Source organism: Uloborus diversus, unplaced genomic scaffold (assembly GCF_026930045.1).
Source record: "Uloborus diversus isolate 005 unplaced genomic scaffold, Udiv.v.3.1 scaffold_17, whole genome shotgun sequence".
Taxonomy (NCBI): domain Eukaryota; kingdom Metazoa; phylum Arthropoda; class Arachnida; order Araneae; family Uloboridae; genus Uloborus; species Uloborus diversus.
Genome location: NW_026558318.1, coordinates 1731680 through 1750895, shown reverse-complemented (window position 1 = coordinate 1750895; position 19216 = coordinate 1731680). Strand labels below are relative to the sequence as shown.

General features: G+C 33.0%; 1 long non-coding RNA gene across 1 annotated transcript in view; it reads right to left on the bottom strand.

Annotated features, from left to right (window-relative positions):
* LOC129233106 (uncharacterized) overlaps positions 1–18577 on the bottom strand; it is a 37023-nt gene extending 18446 nt beyond the window's left edge. The window contains exon 1 of the long non-coding RNA XR_008581428.1: positions 18422–18577. This is a non-coding gene — a long non-coding RNA (uncharacterized LOC129233106). The remainder of the gene's footprint in view (positions 1–18421) is intronic.
* Between the last annotated feature and the right edge of the window lie 639 nt (positions 18578–19216).

The following is a 19216-nucleotide window of genomic DNA, read 5'->3' as shown; positions in this document are numbered from 1 at the left end:
ACTATTTTTTCTTGTAATTTAATAATGATTACTTTCACACATCTTATAAAAGTCAAATATTTTTCAATCATGGTATTTGCCGAATCGTCCGCAAAATTTGCCGAATAAAAAATTTTTTGGGAGAACACTGTGATCATTTCATCGGGGCGCCTCAGAATGTGAAACGCGTTCATTTCTTCATAAGTTTGACAGTTTGAATGTGGGGAACATTTTTTTACGTTTTTTTGAGTCAAGGAAATTTTGTTTCTTTTAGGGGGGGGGGCAGATTTCAAATTTGCCTAGTGGCACAATGGAGCTCAATTCGGCCCTGGGGAGTTTGTTTAAAAATTTCGGATGGCCCCTCCCAAAACAAACCCCACTGTCGATGGGGTTGGTGGGATGGTTAAAAGAACCGTGTCAACTCAACAGCAATATTGTCCACCAAGGAAGAGTAAATACGAAATGCTGCAGATTTTTTTTCGTGTATCCAAACCAAAATGTGAAAAAATTATCACATTATACTGGGACACAAAAGAAATAGAAAAAAAATATGCAAGAGTATAATAAATATGACAATTTCCGAAGGCAGGGGTCTTACAAATGATCAGTTTGTAAAAACATACGATGTAAAGTTAAATGCAAGCACTATTTATGCTGTATCTTCTTATTAAATATAAAATTATGAATTTAAAAAGTTTAAGTTTCGTAAGATGTGATTTCGTTACATCTATTTAAATTGAAAATAAAAATATTAACTAATGAGTATATCCTCAGCAACAAATATTTTTTTAATATAACATGTAGTCAATTGAACCACAGAAAAAAAATAAAATCATGATTTAGATTCACAGCATTTTAAGTTTAACTAAGCATCACTTTTAACTTTGTCCGTTTTCTGTAATTCCATTACCAAGCATTAAAAAATTTCTAAAAAATATATGGATTGTTTGTAAACTATTTCAAATGCAAATTTTGTTTACTGTGCATAACACTTGTTATACGAACATATGATAAATTTAAAAAAAAAAAAAAAACTTAGTCTAATTCAAATAAAAACTTATAAATTTGTTCTGATCTGTGATTCCGTTACCAAAAAAATTGCCCAAAAAATTTTTTAGAAAAAAGTGGACAAAATAGCAACCCTGTGCGAGTTAGTTCTAAGGTAGATGATAGGGTATTTTTGGGAACACGAAACATAGCGGAACATGTGAACAGTTAGTTCCCTTATTCTCTTGGCAATAATATTTAGGTGGGATATTATAAGCTTTGAAGAAAATGTAAATTTATAATTGTTATATTTCTCTATATTAAGTTTGAAAGTTAATGGCTTATAATAATTATTATTAAATATAATTTATTTATTTTTATTATCTTTTTAAAACATTTTTGTTACTAAATAATTGGTCAACAATTTAGTTATATCTGATATTTATTGCAACTAAATAGAGAATATTTTCATATTATTTAAAACTGGATAAATGCATTAATACACACATGTTAAATACACTATCATTCTCTATATGAAACTTAAAAGCAATTTATGATAAGAATAATCTGCACAATGGAATCCCTCCACCCTCCCAGGTAGGCATGTGTATACAATTCAGGACATGTTTAAAACACCATAAATTTCAGAAATACTTGTTTTTAATCTCAAAAAAAAAAAAAAAAAAATCCAAGACACTAAGAAAAGACTTTTTTTGTGCTCAGAAATTGATAGTATTTTTTGAAAAATTAAAGAAATTTTTAAAATGTTCCCCCCTTTCCCCTACTTAAACAAAAAAGGAAATAAAATTCCAACAGAATTAAAGTACTAAAAATGCAGAACTACAAGCTGGACCTATACAAATGTATTTTGGGGACGAAAGTTGCAAAAATTCCCAAGACTGAAAATTTATGTTTGAAGATAAAAGGATTGAATACAGAGCTTCCTATTTAAACACTCAAAATTAAACATTAATGCTCTGCGAATAGTGTTTTAAAATAAAACATAGTCAAACCCTCAATAGACTGTCTTAGAAGATGGCTATAGGCGAGAGTTCACTACACATCCGATTTTTTAAAAGAAGTCCAAACTTGCTCAGCTACTTCTATAACAAATGTCCTTTACTACGCAACATTTCTATTTGTATTGAGGTTAAAATTAAGTAAAATATTAGTATCAATGATTGAAGTCTATAATTAACAAACTAAAAAATTGCTTCTTCAGGGTGGCGACAGGAGCTGTGGAAAAAAGTTCCCTGACTTTTCCCTGATTTCCCTGATTAAATTCACCAAATTTCCCTGATTTACGTTACCAATGATAATGTTTTTCTTTCTTTGCTCTACTTGAAATCCATTGTATGTTTGTATAAAATGCAGTATTTTAAACGTTTTAAGTTGTATAAAGTTGTTGAACTAAAGATATATTTTAAAAAGATGCTACTTTTTTAATAAAATGGTTAAAAAAAACATGTCAAGTCAATTTTTTTGGGGGAAAAAATCCTACAAAACAGTATATTAAATTTTTCTACATGGAAAGATCATAGAAAATTAAAATATATATATATACTTTACTTCCAGATACCACTTAGCATAAGAATTTTAAGAAACTATTAAAATTACTCTTAAAAAGATATGTGTATTTATGATAGAACTAAAAAGTAATTGAAAACAAGTAATAGTGAAAGAATAGAAGTAATATAGTTATTCTTGTATAACTAATTGACATATTTATGCAAAATAGATGAAACCATTTGACATCCATTCATAGGGAGCTTTTCTCTTATCAAGAACATAGGTTTTAATGAATGAATACAGCATTTTAACAATAAAAAAATAAAGATATTTACTTAAGTACACAAGTTAACTCTATTTCAAATGATTTCAGTACCTAACGAAAAAAAATCTTAGATTGCTTTTGTAACAAACAACTTTGAAATGCAAGAAAAAAAAGAAAACAACTTGGTTATAAAATTGTAAAGAATCACTTAAGTCTGAAGAAAAGAAAACTTTATAATCTGTGGTGACAACAAATAGTAAAACGGCAAAAGTTCTTTTTATTGAAAACTCAATTTTAGCAATTAAATTAAAAACGCGAAGCAGTAATAACTTTTAAGCTTTTATAGTATTAATTCAAAAACCAAAGATTTCTTCTTGAAATCGTGATTACAGTACGCTAATTACTTCGAGACAATGGAATCAAGGCAAAGGAGCTAAGGCATTAATGAAGGCTTCCTCTTTGCATGTATGGTTGTTTATTCTACGTAGCATTGAAAGCGTAAAAGGAAATTTAAAGCTAGGTAAAATAAACAACCTAACAGATACAGAAGAAATCTTAGGAAGTTAATCCTGTGGTTCAATAAATAAGAAAGATTCAATACTTTGATGTTGAGGAAAAAAGATGCACAAATATGCGGCAGTGTATAATCGCACCTCATTAATTTTATTTATTTATTTTTTTTAAACAGATAATTGGCGGAAAATGCGTAGGGAATTAATTAGAGCACTTAATTTTGTGAAGGAAAAAAAAAATTCTTCATAAAATCAATTTTCCCTGATTTTTTGTTATTTTTTCAAAATTCCCTGATATTTCCCTGATTAATAAAGTTCCCTGACTTTTCCCTGATCTGTCGCCACCCTGTTCTTTATTAATCTTACCCATGGAATGGGAAGAAATATACTATTTTTGGTTGCAAACTTTCTAAATTTTATGTAGGGGAGAATGGTAATGAATGGGCCATGGGGGATGATTGGGCCACTAACAAAGCATGAAATTTGCATAAAATTGTTTTCAATGGCACTAATACATTATTTTAGATGCCAGATCTGTAAACCATGAAGATATAAGGAGAGAAATCCCCTACGAATGGCAACACCTGAAAACGGTAGGACTCGACCGATGCATTCAACCGCCGATGGTTCAACAATTTAGCAATCGGCATCGGCGGCCGATGCTAACTTGCAGGAAACATCGGCCCATCGGCCTTAAAAACATCGAAAAGCCGATGGAATTGGCCGATGTTTTCGAAAAAAAAGGACCTTTGCTGTTTTTACTTTTAATGCAAAGTAAAGGGAGTTATAAAAGTCAGAACAAACAACGTAAGTAGAAGCACAAATTTGTAAATAACCGCAGACACGTGTTTCGGCGTTACAGGGAACGCCTTTTTCAATGCAAAAAATAATGAGCTTATGGATGAAAAGACATCCGACAAAAGCCAAGAACAGAAAAGCATGCAGCTTAAAAGATAAAAACAGCGGATTAACCAAACACCAATGACAAAGTTATAAACCGATCAGGAACCAATAGGAATGCAAGCAAAGGCCAGGAGCTTTCTCTTAGGTATGAACCCAGAAAGAAAGAATTCAATTGGACAAGGATTAAGCCGAAGCTTAAACAAAAAGAAAAGAAATTGTCAGCAACCGTGAACCGCAAGAAAGGAAAAGCAGAATGGAAAACCATGAAATAAAATAAACAGAAACAAAAAATATTCGAAAAAAGGAAAAATAAAGATAAATAGAAGAAAATTGGGGGGGGGGGGGGGTGTTTGTTCTGACTTTTCTATTCAGCACAAAGGTATTTATTTATCTTATTAAAGGGAGTTATAGTTTTCATATAAAATTGTTTACTTAAATTTTAGTATGAATTTCTATTTTAGTCATCCCTGAAAGAGATTTTAATACTGCATTCAGGTACCAAACAAGTTAATTATTGCGTTGTTTTTTTTGCGGCTGGATGTACGTATGTATCTCTCATAAGTCCTAACTCAAAAATGGTAAACTGTAGATAGTTAAAATTTCGCATAGTGGATGTGCGTACGTTCCAGTTGTGCACTTCCCTTTTTGTTTTCAATCGGGTGTTCTAAAAAGTCTCATTTTTTGTGGTTATTAATTACTTATTTCCATGCAAAACTAATATAGCGTCTCAGACTGGGCGATCATTTGGTGAAATATTGCTGGATTGGAGACCAACTTGGAAACAAATGTGAGATGGCGAAACTGTTTTTGTGTCATTTTGTTAGATTCCCGTTGAACCGACGGTAATTTTTAATTTTTTGATATTTATAATATGAATCACAGTAATGCAGTTTTTTCTGTATCGCTTATGCGGAGTTACAAGTTAGGGGCCCGTCGAAATACGTTTTGGGGCCCTATTTCTCTATCATGGAAGTTGAAAAACATTTATCATAAGCATTTTTGTAACTCCTACGGTGCCCCTATGGTTATGGGGCGCAATTGCAACATTTACTATATTTTAAATCCGCCACTGCACGTCTAAACAAACTCGAGTTTTAAATGGGTTTTTCTGCTCATTGTTTATGATTATTTTGAACACAATTTTTTACGAGTATTTTTTGTATTTCCGAAAACACTTGCGAGCCTCCTCCCCTTCCTTCTATTTCAGAAATTAAACTCTAGTTGTACTTCCGAGTTGCTTAAAACTAACACCATTCATAAAATTAGAGTTTTTTTTCAAACTTTATCTATTGTTTAGGAAAAGTTTAGAACATTAATGTAAGAAATTGATTAAAGACGTTTTAAATAGGACATAATTCGGAAATCAAAGAGTCTTCTGAATTTTTTCTTTGGAAGTGTTGTAGTAGGTTTAGAAACCCTTCCGACGCGTTGGTGGTATCGGTTCTGTACTAAAAAAATGTGGCCAAAGTTTGTGTGTGGGGCCGATGTTTAATGTTGCGAGTTTCTCCAAAATCAGAGGGTGACTCTCCCCCCCCCCCCTCCCTCGGCGTTTCAAGCATTTCTTGAGTATTTAGTGAAAATTTATTTCGCTCAAGAAATGTCATTTTGCGTTGTATTTCTCATACTTGTTTCACCTATATTTCGTAATACACTATCTTTTTTGCATCATTTATAGCGATCGATTTTTTCTATTGTAAGTAACTATTTTTATGTATTTTTATAAAATTAATAAATAAATTATTTTTGTTTTCATCATATTTTTAATAATATGTTATCGAAAAGTTTCAAGGATTTTCTATTATGCAATTTTTTAAATTTCAGAAAATTATTGTTAAATTGAAAAATTTAATTAGAACCTTTTTAGAGGGCTTCATAAAAGATTAAGCTAATTGTTAAAGATTAATATAATGTGTGCAAACATATCAGATCAAGTAGTATATGTATTCAGTTATTATTAAATTGGCGTAAATGTCGAGTTTGTTTATTGTAGCTGCGTATTAAGAACCTCGACTTTCCATGGATATTTCTTTTTTCAGCAAAAAAATTATGTCCCTGTTATAGCTTTTATGAAAAATTCAAACTTTTCTACTCATAAATTTTTAATAAAAATATTCCTATTATGATTTAATATTGTAATTTACCTATTACCCTTTTTCTTTAATTTGGTGATTAAAAAATGTCTACGTGCAATCTTTCCACTTTAATTGCGTAATTTTTTGACGATTTCATTTTATTTATTTATTTTTTGAATGATTAAACAACATAATTTAAATTTTTAAACTATGTATAGTGTACCTAAATCCATACATTATTACGGAAATCTTAGTTATGTGTTCAATTTAAAAAAATAAATCAAGTGGTTATCTTTCCTTCTTTCTTTCTTTTTGCTATTGTTTTCTTTCTCTTTCATCATACAGCAGTCAAAAAAGGAGAAGCAAAACTACACCCTATACAGATTGTACGTAGTACGATCCAAAAGTTCGGGGACAAGATGATAAAACCTTACCCAGAATAGTTCACTTTACCGAAGCACATCCACCTTCAAAGGGTCACCTTGACGGACTACGTACTTCTGCCAATGTTCATATAACTTTTAAAAACACTACTGGAAGCCATTTTAATGTTTTTTTTGCTGGGAACAGGTAAAAGTCACACGGAGCTAAGTCCGACGAAACGTTATGTTATTTGTTTGTCATATCAAAGTATTGACCAATCGAACCGTGCATCCTCAACATGAAAATCGCCTTCTTCCCCACGATGAACTTAAAGCAGCAGCGCAAAAGGCCTTACAGGAGGTTGCGAAAAATGGCTGCCAGGAGTGCTTCTAAAAGCTTTACGAACATTGGCAGAAGTGCATAGTCGTTCAAGGTGACTATTTTGTAGATAGATGTGCTTCGGTAATGTGAACTATTCAGGTTAAGGTTTTATACAGCTAGTCCTCGAACTTTTAGATCATACTACGTAAGTATGAGTTTTCAACTTACTATTTCATAACGTTTTTAAGGGACGCAAGTTTATACGCATGTAGAAAGCACAAGAGGATATTTCGGTCATCTATATGTTCTTAGGTACATATACATGTACAGATGTGCCGAAAAAAACTTGTGAAGTTTAAATTGGGTGATCGTAAAACAAAAATTTCGGTCGAAATCTGATTTTCCTTTTGTGATTACAATTCCCTATTCGCAGAAAGGAAGTAAAGTGAACCCCAAAGCAGAATACTACTAAATTTGCGACATACGTCGCAGAACATATGCCTGAGCAGCAGAACAATTCTGTTCAAATGTGAAAGGAAAATTGACAAATTTTCTGCAGAAATTCTGCAAATTTCATTGAAAATCTGCAAAAACCGCGGTGCCGAAAATCTGCAAAAATTGCGGTGCAGAGAATCTATAGAAACTGAACTTCTTAAAATTAAAAAAAAATCTAAAATTATCTCAAATTACGATAATTTGGCGGAAAACTCGCTATGTTGAATTTGATTAATCCTTTGGGGTCTTTCCCAATCGATCTTCATTATTACAATTTCCGCCATACACTTATGTTTTGGAAACATGTCAACATTGAAACACGTCCACCGCCGGAAATTGCGTGTCTTGTTTGAGATTTCAATCCTTTTGCATCCAAAAAATATTTCAATTGTTTTGAAGTGTTTTATTATATGCAACCCAACCTCGACTCATTCTATTTATTATTTCAGTAATTTCTTTATTTAGTAACATTATTTTAATTGCTCCTTCATGCCATGTAAAATTAACCAAAAAAATGTGGTTTGACACCTAGGTTCGAATTTTTATAAAATTTTGTATCTTTGCTCTTTCTATGCATTTTGGGAAGCATATAAACTATTTTTGTAAAATCTCAATCGGTTTAGGTTTGACACCTTGTTAAAGTTTCTTTGATTTTATAGTTTTCATGATCAACTAATTTTCCAAATTATGTGCTCTTTAATTAGTCATTTGGTTGAAAGCTGTGATGTTTCCGAAAATATTTCATTTCCACAGAAATAAATAACAACAGTCCAGTTTAAAAAAAAAAAAAATAAACAACTCCTATATGAAACGATTTTGATTTTTGCCACCCAATTTGTGGAAAATGTCACGTTTTTTCGCGTACAATGCTTGAAATACTTGCAGAACAATTTTGGTCCAATGATTTTACGTTGCAGAACATCGTAAAGTATTCTGCTTTTGGGAAATAAATGATTCTTTAAATCCCTGACAATCTTAACAATTTATATCTGATAGATTATTTTTTTTTTTGCCATCGGCCAACGGCATCGGCCATTTGGAGAAAAATAATCGGCCATCGGCCATCTTTGAACAATTGGCCAACAATCGGCATCGGCCCATCGGCCAAAAAATGCCATCGGTCGCGCCCTAGAAAACGGCTCAAAAATTTCACTTTCTCACCATGAGCGCTGTCGCCGTTTAATAGATAGATTTGGTTTCCGGCTTTAATGGCAACATTTCCGGTTTCCATGTTACAGTGTAAACAAATCTGATTTCAGACCTTCTTCATGCAAAGATTAATGGTTCTTTTACCGCGTGTATTCAGGACTTAGGAAGATTTTTTACCTTTGTGATGAAAATAAATTTTTACTGCATCTGTTGCTAGTTGCATTTCATTTTATAATATGATTCATCATTATTGCTTTGTGTCGGACTGCACTATGAGAAATTCAGCTGAAAGTAGCTCAAATTAAAAGGAAAAATTTACCCATGTTTATTGAGACCCAGAGTGAGTAATTAAAAAAGCATATGAAACATCTGACCTAAATGCCACTATTTTCTTTTTTTTTTTCAATTGCAAAATCAAAGAAAATAATTTAACTTGCACTGTTTTCAAAATTCTGAAACAATTTGCCCAAGTCCTAAGTGAATTGCCACAAACTTTTGCTTAGGATTTTTTTTAATAAACTGAAATTTCATATGCAAATCTTTAATATGTTCTTTATACATTTTCTTTTTGTCTCAACAAAAGAAAAAACAGTTAACATGTAAAATATATATATATATATATATAAATAGACACATGTATAATAAACCTACTGTTTATACCGGTATCCATTGGTTTAGAATTTTATCAAATTCCACTTTTAACCACACCTCTGTTGAGCCAATTTGTCATTCCAAATATTTCTAACGAATTTCACGAATATTCGCTGCAAGAAAGGATTTAAAAGTTGAGAAATTCAACCTTAAAAATATCCCAAATGTTACTAGTATTTATAATAAAATATTAATGAATATCCAAAATGTAAACCATAAGTTAGAATGCTTACTTTACTTCAGGGTGCAATTTTAAACTACAGTGAACTCGTACAAAAACGTGATTAGACTTAAGCGAAATAGCTAAATAGCAAGCTTTTCTCGAGCAACGAATTTTGGAGCCAACGTGAATTCCACACTTCGCAACAAGAAAATTTTCGGAAGGTAATCATAAGGCTTAAGCATCACCTTCTTTATTGGGTGCTAAATATTTCTCCCCCTTTATCATCTCTGAAAGCAAAAGTACCCCGCTCTATACTAGTCGAAACATCGCTTTGTTAATTGACAAATCGCCACTCCCTATCTTTTCCATTCTAAATATGAAGTTGAATGGAATTTTTAAATGGATGGAAAAATAGAAAGTTTCTGACAACTAAAGAAATTTAAAGATTTTCGATATGCTTGAACAACTAAAAAATGAGTCAAATATAATTATTGTATCTACTGTATACTACTATTTTAGTGCTGCATTTTATTATTTGCTACATACTATACATACCGTACTGTTTCATTTTATGCCTTTCTTTCCCATTGATTTTGTGTACCCTAACCGTATTTTTATTCAATATCACAGCTTTTAGAAAAAAAAATACAGTAAAATTTCAGTTCTCTATGCTTCAATTCGGTAATAGGAAGTAAAGAAATTGGTTAACCCGTTCGCACCCAGCGTCTCGCGGACGCTACACAATAATTCCTCTCTTATCAGCCCAGCGGCACATATCCGCTACGCGCTCTGATCGACGCCGACGTCCCAGCGTCACATATACGCTTTCTCGAAATGGAACGATTGAATTGAATATTTAAACGATAATAGATGGCGCTAAATGGCTATAACTTTGATCATATTCGAGTCACATGGTATTTGACCTTCATGTACACGCTTTAGTTTCTTATTTGGACCTCTCAATGGGATAGATTTTTTTTTATGTAAACAACAGTGAATCACTGCTCTGCGCATACGATTTATGAGGTCTCAATTGCTCTTGTTTATATCTTTGCTTCTCTTTTTCTGTTACGAGTAATTGAAAGAGATATACATCTAGCTGAATAAATTATGGGGGAGGGGAGGAAGGTTAAAATATTTTTGCGTATGTGTTCCAGACTTTTGGGATTTCCCGTTCGATGAGAGTACAGGAAGGATTTCAAGCGGCACTGAAGTTTATGATTATTTTTGAATCCTTTCTAATATTGTTCTTCTTTATTTATTCTTTTTTATTTGGAGACTGGAACATTGCAATAAAAATGGTTAGCGAAGTGAATGAAAGGGAATGTTTTCGAGAGAATTATGAAGCAATTTTGAGACTTGTTGCGTGGGAATTTAACTAGTTTAAATTCGTTGACCTAAGTTGTTTTAATTAAAATTACATAAGGAACATATTTTTTTGCTACATTTCTTTTTCTTTGATTGCACACTCACGATGTCTAACTCTAACTTTGTTTTTGTGCACATATTATTTAACTTCGTGCACATAGTTAAAGTTTTAGTATTCTACTTATTTCACTCCCTTCTAATAATGTAATAGTCTTTATATTAATAATTAGTAATCAGTAGTACATTGTTTAAGCAAATTTAAAATTTCAAGTCATTATTTTGAAATGCTGATTTTATATGAATATTTTTGCTCCGTTAGGCTTAACTGCTGTAAATGCTCGGGCCGATGGCGGCGTTCCATTTCGGAACGTTCGGTCCCGTAGCTGCGCTTCGTTTTCCATGCGCTGGTCCTCAAGGGGTTAAAGCAGATTGAAGAATATTCAGTAAATTACCGCTCATTAGCCAGGGCTAAAGCAAAAATACGCGAAATACACCGCCAGCTCAATCATTTCCAGCCGAGGACTGCAGTTTCGTGCTTATTAGCACTCATCAGCCCGGCATAGGAAAGTGACTGAGCTGGAGCTGGAAAACCTCATAAGGAAGCCAAGAGTGTGAAACAAACTGGTAGCTAATCTAGAATTAGCAGACCAGACGAGTGGCCGAAGCAATGGTTCGGTTCAACTCTGAGATTGAACGCAAGGCAAGGTATATTCAGTAAATTACCGCCCATTAGCCAGGGCTAAAGCAAAAATACGTGAAATACACCACCAGCTCAGTCATTTCCAGCCGAGGACTGCAGTTACGAATCTGGTTGATGCAAGTTCTACTCAGGCGTAAGACTTGCATCAGTCAGATTGTTTGAAACCTAATTTTCTTTTTTTCTTTGAAACTTTTTTGAAAAGTAGTTTTTATAAATGGCTACAACTATTTTTTTTTTGTAGCGAACTACTTGCAACACTACTTTTTTTGAAAAGTAGTGCGCTGCACTACAAACAACTAAAAAATGTAGCCAATACAGTAGCTTCGCTACTTCCAATCACTGCATTTGGCCTTTGCACACAGGTGGCCGACACCCTAGCATACTTGCCAACCTTCGAAGAAAAAAAAACAGGAGATTCCACTAGAGGTATTACCAGCGGTATATCTTCACAACATAATTATTAATTCAGGGTTTCCGCTACGGTCGCATTTTTCGCATAATGCGAAAACACTATCTGAATTGCGAAAATAAAGCAATGCATTTTCGCTTTTTTGCTCAAATAAAAAATAAATTAGTTTTTTAAATAAAGAAGAAATGTATGATCCTAGAGAGGAAGCGTGCATGGCGATAATCACCTTAATCTTTTTTAAATCTTAGCTAAGATGTTTAAACTACAATTAAGTTCAATAACTATTAGTCTTATCCAGCATTATGTCCCCCCAAAAACTGCTTTATTAGGAGGAGGGAACTGCAACGTTCTAAACACCAATCATGTTTTCTTTTTTTTTATTTTACGTTTTAAAAAAATTGCTGTTGTACTTATTTCTTCAAGGATGTCACAAATGAAATATGAATTTTATTTTCAACTGGAGATGAAACACACTGAGGCATATATAAATATATGAGAATGTGTAACATTTTAGCATTTTGCTGACATTTTTCCATCAATTTTAGCTTTTATGCTAAAGAACTTTTGAACCCAGCTTAAACCCTGGTGCTATTAAATAACATGAATACTAAATTTAATGTGAAATGGGGATTTTTCACAGATGTAAGCTTATTGGTAGCAGCAAGAAAAACATACTGCAAAGGAAAACCCTAATAATAAGTAGTGAACTTGCTTAAAGTTCTGCTTTAAGAAAATAATATATATAATAAGTAGGTATAGAGTAGCGCATGTCAAAATAATTTCAAACTTTCAAAATAATTGAAATATTTTCAAGATGCAAAAAGATTGAAATCTGCTGCAATTTTCGGCAGAGCACGTGCTTCGTTGAACATGCAACGTGGAAAGCTTCCAAAAAATTAATTTTTACTAACGGTGTTATTAATTGGGAAAATTTCTTATTCCTTGACATTGGTAGACTAAAAAAGGGCGCCATCTATTGAGAAGAAAGTAAAACGTTTTGATGATTCGCTGAAAAAACGGGAGAAAATCGTAAAAAACGGGAAACCGGGAAATGGAAGCAAAAAACGGGAGTCTCCCGTTAAAAACAGTAGAGTTGGCAAGTATGCCCTAGGATTGGCCCTGTTCACGAGTTAAGTGAATAATAACACAATTTGCCTTCTGACATCTTGAATTCAAATCATGTTTTTCGCAATCATGAGTTGCAATAGTACCCTACTCGTAGGGTTTTACAGATAGCTCCTGTCCCTGCAGCAGGCCCTGCAGCACCGAAGGTCCCATGGCCCAATCCAGTGGGTGGTAACTCTCTGGTAATTTTTTGCAGGAGGCCCAAAATTTGATGATCCGGGTTCGCCATGTGGACTTTCTATATAGCGGACATTCTAGACTTTACACTATACAAATACAAATATAAATACAAAAGTGACGACCAGCAACAGGCTCTGGGCCCAGCTAGACTGGTCCTAGTCAATTTACAATCCCCAGTGAAGATCAATGGCCCTCTTAAAACTGTCTACTCCTTTGCTCATTACCACCTCTTCCGGTAAGCTGTTCCAAGGTTCCACTACCCTGCTAAAATAATAATTTTTCCTAATATCCATGTTAGCCTGAGATTTAAATAGCTTAAAACAATGACCCCTTGTCCTGTTTTCAGTGCTAAACTTTAGCCCCGTAACATCTTTCGTTTTAATAAATTTAAACAGCTGAATCATGTCCCCTCGGTCTCTTTTTTGCTCAAGAGTGTACATTTTTAGCCTTCTAAGCCTGGAATCATAATCTAAGTGGGAAAGTCCACTTATTAGCCTTGTAGCCCGCCTTCGAACCCTTTCCAATACATTAATGTCTTTCTTAAGATAAGGGGACCAAAACTGAACAGCATACTCCAAATGGGGTCTTACCAAACTTCTATATAAGGATCTCTCTTATCTTTTTAAGACGCAAGTAGCATTCAGCAAAGATCAAACTCCGCCATCATATCCTTCCTTTTGAACGATGGCATCAATATCCTATAGTTCAGGGGTCTCGAGCTGGGTCCCTGCTCCTAGGCAGTGGCGTGTGTGCATTTTTAAGATAGGGATATGCTCGCGGTCACCAAGACCTCCAAGCAAAATGATAGCTCAGGGGGTTCTGGACCAGGGATTGATCGGTTTCTGGTCTGGATCTAAAAATCAGAGCTGTCACAAATAGTGTTCGGTACAGGGGACTCTGGAGTGAAAAGTAGAACTCACAGAGACCGGAGTCTACATTCCTCCTAATGGTGATGCTGCATCACCCTCAAATGTTACAGAGCATCATCCCCTATCCCAAAACGAGAGCACCCCCCCCCCCCCAAAAAAAATGAGATCAGAATCCCACTCTAAAGCAGTGCCCCCGCCCCTTTTGACAACCCCTCCCTTTTCCACAAATCCACACACAAAAGAAATATATATATATATATATATATATATATATAATAATAATAAAAGTGAAAAATATTGAAAAGACCACACCAAAAGCCCATAGATGCGCAACGCAGCAAAACTAAAAAGCCAAGTAAATATAAAATTAAGCAAACAGAATTTCAAATATTAAACAAATTATGAATAACTAAAGATGATAAAAAGGAAAAATGCAAACAGCTATTAAGTAGGAATAGATAAAGAGTGAATCCAGAGCTCATCAGCCGTGGAGGATTCATTAATTATGGTCAAAAGACCAAAATTTTAACTATAAACTAGAAGAGAATGTTTAAGCTCCAGTACATGTAATATAGAGTAACAATGGGTATATATATATATATATTTCTTTTGCATAAGTTTGGTATTACACAGAACCCACTCTACCAAACATAATTAGAAGATTGAAATTTAGAAAAATGCCTCCTTTAGGCCAGTACTACAGAATACTTCAAGGGAGAGGGGGACTATCATAGAGAATAACAGCAAAATTCATGCACAAATGCATAATTAAATTGTTTCCAATTTCTTGGAAGGAGGGGCAATCAAAATGCCCCCCGATTGTGTAAATGAAAGACATGACGCCCTTCCATATGTTACCCTGGGATAGCCCTTGGTCAAAGGTGTCAATTTTGAGAACTGGGATGTCTAGAAAAAATATTTCAAAACATAACTCCCCTTATTAGGATAACCTTAGTCACTTAAAGGAGAATGCATCTCCCCCCCCCCCCCCCCGGATTTCGCAACTGACGTGAAATGAAATTTAATCAAAACTAGAGGATTGGAAACTAGAAATATGATTTTATTTTAGTATCCAGACTATTATTTTTCAAACAATTTTAAAACTGCAGAAAGCTATACTAAAAAACAGGGGGAGGGGGCGAGCTTGATCCTTATTATTCAATAAGTATAAATTATGCATTTACTTTGTTAGATTTTATCATGGTTATTTTTATGTGACATTAATATCACAGCCTTTATTTCATTAAAATGAAAAAAAAAAAAAAAAACTGAATGGAAAATAGAGTTAAAATATAAATTAATAGATTAAAATGTCGGCGACGTCATTAATAAATGAAAGGGGGATAAAACATATCAGCAAGTTATGCTTAGTTTTGCAGAAATCAACTGTCCATTTTAATCGCTGCTCATTGCTTATTTTTCCCGGTTTTCCTCTTAAAAATCATAACAGCCCCAGAAGACGATTATGCTTTAATTCCTGCAAATAAATAAGCAGTAGTTTTTTTTCTAGTGTCTCAACAAAAAACGAAATTACGCGAAAGGTTCTTTTAAAGGTGCTCTGACGAAGCCGTACGATATGCAGACGACACAGATCCATTGATGCAATTAAAAAAAAAATTCTCTCTAAATATATAAGCTTTTAACGGCTTTCTTAGGCATGATATATTAATCTGAAGTATGCATAGTTATCATGTGCCAAAGCTTAATTTTTATTTTCACCGTTTTCAATATTTCCTGGCGGAAATAAAATTTTCAAATTTACACTAAAATCACCTAGGTTCCCGTGCAACTAGTCTAAAATGTGGCAGCAGCGCCCTCTAGAAAAGTGAAATTTTGCTGCCACAATTTGGAAGCGGAGATTTATCTCCTTAGCTTATAGACTCCATGCTGTAAACTAATTTTAAGATGCATTTTGACATTATTTGCAATTTCGTGTAATCAAGTGTAGGCGGAGCTGAATGGGCTACTATATCATAATTATGAATGAGCCACCAAAATATGGGTTTTCTTCATTTTTTCTGATTTTCTCTTTAATATTAGACATAACTGGCTGTCTTAGATTTAAATTACTGTCTTATTAGAAAAGGTTTATAGTAATTTCTAAAATTTGCACATTTTAACCCTAAGAAATATTAGCTATTTATTAGAAAGATAAGTGAAGTTCTATAAATAATTAAAATGAACTTTCCAGTTATTAACCACACCTACCAGTGCTTCACCATTTGAATTTGATATGAGTGTGATTCCATCCAGTATTTAATAAATAGGTTACAGTAGTATTGTGTGCTTCTACTTTGTTGACTTAATATGATTTTTTGAAAATGTCCCATTGTTTGCTTTTGTAGGCTGGTTTATGTCTAAATAATACTTTTTTTTTTCAAAATTGCTTGTCTATTGGAAATTTGAACAATATCTTAATTATTATTAATACTCTGTCACAGATACTATTGAGTTTTACCAAAAGGAATTAAAATTTTAATTGTTAAAATTTAAAAGAAATTAATGTAAATTTTTTGCTTGTATTTTTATTTATTTAAGGGAATTTTTTAAGAGAGCAATTCCACATGTTTTCATTGAATTCATTTCATGGCCCATTTAGCCCCATGGGTGGGTATGAACGGGCCAAATTTCTATATTTTTACTTTCTTTTATCATTCAATATAGACATTTTCTAATCCTACTTGTATGACTTGTTTATGTAACCAAATAAGTAAAGTAACTAAAGAGCCAATTCTGAGCTAAAAACCAGTATTAGAAAAAATTACAAAAATTAAAAACCAAAAATTGGTCCATTCATTACCACTCTCCCCCACACCTTGTTGAATTTTCTTTCGACTATTGTAAACAAATCTACAGCGTGTTTATCAAGTTTATCTTGTACAGCATTTGCGCAAAACACTGACAGCTGCCCTTAAATTACAATTCTGTCAGATAGTGGCTATAGTAAATTTAGATACTGGAAAATTACTTGCAGTTGAGAATCCAGCAGTTTTCCAATTAAAAAATAATTTTAACTTAATCCTCCGACTCAAAAAGGATTTGGGTTTAGAAAAAATGTAAATACTTTAATTCTGAAAATGTCCTCCAATAAATCTTAAATTATATTTAATCCAACAAATTTAACAAATATAGAGTGCCTAATATTGCTGGGGGAAGGAGAGGTTACATATGGCGTCTATGGCAAATTTTGCATAAAATGGATTTGCAATTTATATTTATTTTCCAAACGTTTGTTACGGCACAAAAATAGGAAGAGTTGTTTCTGAAAATTGAAAAAATTTCACATTTACATAAAACATTTCCAGTTTTGTTTGGGAAAGGGGGGGGGGGGAGATCGGTGACATTGAGTTACCGACCCGTGTGATGACTGTGCTAGGAACTCCACTGCCATAACACCAAAATACACATCTGCATTTTTTTTTTTTGCTATTTTGCTCTTTTAATTTTACTTTTTTTTCTGACAAATGACTACACACACATGAAAAAATTACCCATTCATCAATATATCTTTCCTCAGTAACTAAAAACATATGTGCATCTCTTATATGTTTTGGGAGAAATGAAGGTAACTCTCACACCTTCATTGTTAAGCCAAATTGGTTGACACACTGCTAATTTAACATTAGTGTAAAAAAATAGAGATTAAAATGGCAGCAACTCTGGACCAGATTCTGTACATCGGAGCTCGGAGCAGTATTGATGCATGGGTTTAGAGAAAAATTCTAAACCGGTTTAACAATGTGAGATGCACACCAGAATAACTGCCGCAATAATTTGGCAGCTTGTTCTGATTTGGCATTCTCTAGGTTGTTTCCAAAACCATTGTTCTACTTGAAATTAATCAGTAAAATTTACCAAAGAATATTCCTTTATAAATTTCCTAAATATTTGCTTTACTTTTAAATATTTTCAACAATTTCTTCTTTTTAACCATTGGTACAATGTATGTTTTCAACCTATTGGCAAAATTGAAAGCATACTTTTGGGCAAACTCACACTCAGTTTGCTTTATTTATTTCTTATTTAATATGAAAATGAATGTCAATGAAAAGCTTTTCTTAAAAATAGAATATTAAACTTTTTTTTTTTTCAAACAGGAATATTACATCAATATAAAATTTTCACAAAAGTAGAGTATAAGTTCTGGAATGGTGAGGGAAAGGGGGGGGGGGGGGGTGAACCTCATGATCTCAAAACAACAACTTAACATAATTCATCAGTTATCTTGACAATTTATTTGCTCAGTTGATATATCAAGTTAAGGGCAAATAATACCATGACTATTAATTATAACTTTTTTTTTAAATAGGAAAAAACAATTTTAAACAGAGTAGTTTTAGATTAGAAATCTACATAAAAAGTTTCAAATATACACGTTCAAAAAGCACAAAATTTACAAACTTATTCAGTGTTGTAGGAACCAGTGCCAGATCTTGGGGGGGAGCAAGCCCGTATCCTGGAAGACAACTTCTTTGGGAGGAAAAGTCCGCCGATTTCCTTTTTTTTTTTTCTGAAACTTGAAGGAAGATGGGTAACAAAACAGTGGCAGTTTCAAGATTCGTCCAGCCTGGAAAAAATAAAAGATCCGACACTGATAAAACCAGGTGAGCTAGTATTGTGCAAACTGGCATTGAAATTTTCAGGGGGAGGGGGAATTGAAAAGGTTTTTGATCTCATTTTAGAGGCCTCCTGTTATGAGAGTTGCTCCATAGTATTTGAGACAGGGTTGGGTTTTTTGCCGGCAAAAAGGCTTTTTTGCCGGGACAATGGAAAAAATCATGGCAAAAATGGAAAAAACCGGCAAAAATGGAAAAAACGGCAAAAATCTAGTTGCAAATAAAGTTGCATTATAATGTGAATCAAGAAATAGTGTCAATATGCACTTTAATATTTTAGTTATGTCTCTCCATGTTACTTCTAATTTATAAGGTGAAAAATAAATAAAAAACAAATGTTGGGATTGCAAAACTTAAGATTTTAAATGTTTGTTAAAACAATTTTTTCAGAATGAGCCAATTCCTTCAATGCTAAAACAAAGAATGTTTACTTAAGCTTAGTAAATTAATAAAAAGATTGAACTCTGATCATATATATATATATATATATTTAATTAATCACTTTTTTTCTTTTTTGGATCCCACTAAGATTTTTAAGCTATTTAATTAATAACAGAATATTTACTTGAATATAGAAAAA